The sequence below is a fragment of the Sardina pilchardus genome, chromosome 1, assembly GCF_963854185.1.
Source record: "Sardina pilchardus chromosome 1, fSarPil1.1, whole genome shotgun sequence".
In the NCBI taxonomy this organism is placed as follows: domain Eukaryota; kingdom Metazoa; phylum Chordata; class Actinopteri; order Clupeiformes; family Clupeidae; genus Sardina; species Sardina pilchardus.
Genome location: NC_084994.1, coordinates 48,943,365 through 48,947,673, shown reverse-complemented (window position 1 = coordinate 48,947,673; position 4,309 = coordinate 48,943,365). Strand labels below are relative to the sequence as shown.

Here is a 4,309-nt window from a genome sequence, read left to right as displayed (position 1 = left end):
AATCTGATTTACTTTCCAAGCCCTAGTATGTATTTGTGTTTTTTTTTTTTTTCCTTTCTTGTTTTGTTTGTTCTGAATGTTTATTGCACCTATAATATTGTACATGGATTTCGTATGTATAAGTTTGAGCCATGTGTACTGTACATGCAGAATTACTAAAAAAAAAAAAAAAAAAAAAAAAAAAAAAAAAAAATATTCAGGATATTCAAGGATCTTTGTCTGCACTAGTATAACCCAAATAAACAAATAAATAAAACAAACAAAACAAACAAAAACAAAACAAATTAGAACAAAAAAAAAAAGATTTTATATCCTTTTCAGGAGGTTTGTATCTTTCAAAAAAGAAAGTAAAAAACCAAAAATATCCCCTGAGTTACTTTGCAATAGGCCTACTGTCTTCAGATCAAAGGACACATTAGCAGCCTTGACTATACTTCCCCTGCAAATATATAGGGTTTCTGTTTGGTCACATGACGCGACTCCTTTGCAAGGGCGTGTCGAGGAGCTCATTTGAATGAAGTCGGTCATGTGACGAAGCTGAAACCCTATATATTTGCAGGGGACGTGTAGTGAGCTGTAGACTCGCTTCACTGCACTGCGCTCCGCTCCACTGCCACGTTGTTTCAGCTCGTCAAGTCCACCACTGCCAGGGTAAGTTCAGCACCCGGTTACAGCACATTGCTAGGGTTCATCGTTGCAATGGAGAGGAATCAGCTGTACCTGTCTGATAGCAGATGCTTTTCTCTGCTATGCAGCTACTGCCACATTTTGTTCAGTTACAAACTAGAATCTTAGAAAAGTGACATGCAACTACAACAATTTCATGTTTTTATATTTATAAAGAGGTTTGAACTAGGCTATACTTTTCTAGAAATGGATCTCAGATCAGGGGACTAAGATATGGCAGAAGCTGTATTTTGTACACAGCAAACCAGCTTTGTGTAGAGGGTCAGAAAGAGAGAAAGGTGGAGAAAGTCCAATTTTTGACAAAGTGAATCTGAGAGATTGTACACTTTTGTGATGACTATGTGTTTGTTTGCACAGCATGGATTTAGAGCTTCCTGTCTGTTCCACAGGCCTGCTTGTTTTTGGGTGAGTCGTCCATGGTCACCAAGCTGTTCACCTCAACATGTTGGTGCTGTTCTTCCTGGGTCTGGTTACAGGAACCGTAAAGAACTGGGCTCTTGATCCTGCTGTGGAGCTTACTCACACAAAGTGAGCATGACTATTATTTTTCCTTTTTTACACGGCTCTTCAGAGTGCTGCAGAAAAGTTCCATTCACATGAATGGGCCTTCCCAACGTTTGCTGGTCTGTTATTTTTTTTTTTTTTTTTAATTTTCTTTAAAAATTAAAATGTTTTAATTTTTTAAGCCACCAAACGGTAGCCAAGTCATTGCTAAAGACACATTGAGTTAAGTTTCATTTCTCGTTTTGGCAAGTAGCCGTATAATAAGCGGGATAATGTATAGATAATGTATAGAAAATAATTCCCTTCAGGACGAAGCAAAACCCCTCCGCTGCGCGCCGGGTTTCTGTTCATCCTGTCTGGAATTATTTTCCGATCATGACCGGCGTTCGTGTTCTATACATTATCCCTTACTTCACTCTGATCTGATGTGACCAGGGTGTCACTCTGTACTATTAACCCTCATGTTGTCCTTGGGGTCAATTTTACCGCAAGCAATGTTTAGCATCATAGAATAAGGTGCTGTGTCCACCAAATGCGTTTTTTACAGCCAGAGCGCCCAAAACCTCCTCCTCTCGGCGCTTCGATAAGTGTTTATTGTTGCTAAGTTACCAAAACCAGAGACGGTTTATAATGAGAAGTGACATTGACGAGCCCGGCGCTGTTCTAAAAGTTGAACAGATTTCAACTTTTAGCGCTCTGAGCGCTGCGACAAAAAAGGTCGGCGCCGACCGTTTTTTTCCGCCGAGGGCGCTCAGCGCTGTGAGCGCTGAGCTACATAGACTTTACATTGAAAATTGTCGCCGTCGGCGCAAAAAACGCGTTTGGTGGACACAGCACCTAAATGGTTAACTTTTTTTGTTTTGCTTCAAATTTCATGACTTTTCCTCATTTGAAGGGTACAACAGAGTAAACATGACATTTGCACAAAAATATGTTTCCAATGTCCTGTAAAAAAAAAAAAATGTTACGTTGGTGTTCTTGGGGTATTACACTCTTGTTAAGTACCTACCACAAAAAAAACTGGGTAAAAAAAAAAATCATTTTTTGAGAGTTTATTTAGCTGGGGTCAAATTGACCCCAAGGATAACGAATGTCGGTAAGATTTGAGGATAAGGGTTAAAGAGCTATTTAGGTTAATTATGTTGCATTTTTCTGAGGAATCTGAGGAATACTTTTCTTTTGAGTTTTATAACTGAGGCAAAATGTTGGAGTAAGTTAATTTAGTTGATCAAACCTCATCATGATTATTTATAGGCTTCTACACAGTCATGGGTATACGGGGTAGATGAGGGGGTCAATAATAATAATATCCAATTTGAGAATTATTACAAACATAGGCCTACTTTTACAACAAACCACATAGGCCTACATACCCACTAAGACATATTTGTTGTTAAGTATCAGTATACTGTAGTTGCCTAGTGCACCCTATTTTCCCTAAAAAAGTTTATTTGTGAATCTATGTACAATATTAAACAAAGTTAAGTATTTCAGATACATAAATACAAGCTCTTGAAGCATTCTGTTGTAAATCTTTTTATTTTTTAAAGAAAATATAAATACATTTAATCTACAACCATCTAATCTTAGACATTTATACTACATTTAATTATAACACTGTTCATCTTGTACTAAGGAACCCACCGAGTGAGAGATTGAAGTTGGGGGTGGACTACCCAAACCTTAAGAGGCATCACAGCATGAATGATATTCAACCGTCTTTCTACACACTGAAAGACCAGAAGCCCGCGGACAACAGCATGTCTTTAGCCTGCAGGGAGAAACCTTGACCTGCCAGAGATCCATGTAGTGCTGGAGCACTTCGGACTCCACCCCCTGCCACATACTGTAACTGTGGTTTGCCATGTTTCCTTGAGGATCCTCCCTGCCAACCACTGATGGGTCTTATTCCCCCTGGCAGCAAGGACCTCATGACTTGTTGTGAGCCTGCTCTCTTCACAGGTGGCTCAGAGTGTAGATACATACATACGGATAGATAGATAGATAAATAATTGTTATAGTTTGTTCATTGTGTTCATTTTGTGTGTTCAAGTATTATTCTATGTTTTGTATTTCTATGATGTCCTCAAAATTTTCAATAAAATATGTGTCTTGCTGGTACTTTGACACTAACGTTTATAGCGCATACTGTATAATGTGGATTTCACTCTGGAGCCTCCCAATGTTTTTTTTTTTTTTTAATGACCAACTGGTGTAGTTATGTTTACCTGAGTGCATTGCTTTTGCAGCAAAGTGATCACAAAATCCTCTACCAGCAGCACACAGAATAGCATATCCCTGCAGTCTTGCTGGCCGAAGTTAGTGTCAGTAGTAGTGGGGAGTGGAACATATTAGCAAAAGTCTCTGAACCTGAACTCGTGGAACTAAAACTCTGGGGAAAGAAAGAAGAGATTGTTGTGTTGCAACAATTTAGGTGTGTTTCTATGGGGATGTTTTGGATATCATACAAATCAGGGGCGGACTGGGCCAAAAAATCGGCCCTGGCATTTTGGACTAGACCGGCCCACCTCATTCAATAACGCACACATTTTCGGTCTTTTCGGTGTCATGAATGTGTACACCAACTGTGCAACTCTTTAAAACCACGTACATTAAACCATGCAATGAGTTATGACTCTCCTCTCTTCCGCAGATAGGCTACTCTCCTCTCCCTCACTGACATATTCCTCTCTCTCGTCGACTCCTCTAACTCACTAACACTCTCCTCTTCTGGGGATGAAATCTCAACCTACCTCAACACAACATCAATAGAGAATGTGGGGTGAGGTTTTTCATTGTAAGGATGCAGTGAGGTCCAGAAGTATTCTCTGATTAACAGACACACAGCTGCAATGGCAAAACATGGCAATAAACAACATTTTGTCATTTTCCAAATTGTGATTTTCTTTCACTGTAGCCTAATAGGCCAATTGACTTTAGCCAGCCAAACTTTTCACATTACATGTTGGTGAGTTATGGATTGACATTTACAAGTAGGCCTAGACTTAATGGATTTTCTTTGTAAAGGAAGGAACACAGCTGCATTGGCATAACATAGGCAATATACAACATTATAACATTAAAAAGTGTGGCATTCCTTCATTTTCTGTACATTGTT

At 39.2% G+C, this 4,309-nt stretch overlaps 1 long non-coding RNA gene across 1 annotated transcript; it reads left to right on the top strand.

The window, feature by feature from the left end:
• The first annotated feature begins 574 nt into the window (after positions 1 to 574).
• On the top strand, positions 575 to 3,236 carry LOC134079966 (uncharacterized). Its single transcript, XR_009939144.1, has 3 exons — positions 575 to 651; positions 1,077 to 1,215; positions 2,828 to 3,236. It is a non-coding gene; the product is annotated as an uncharacterized LOC134079966 (long non-coding RNA).
• Positions 3,237 to 4,309: the final 1,073 nt, after the last annotated feature.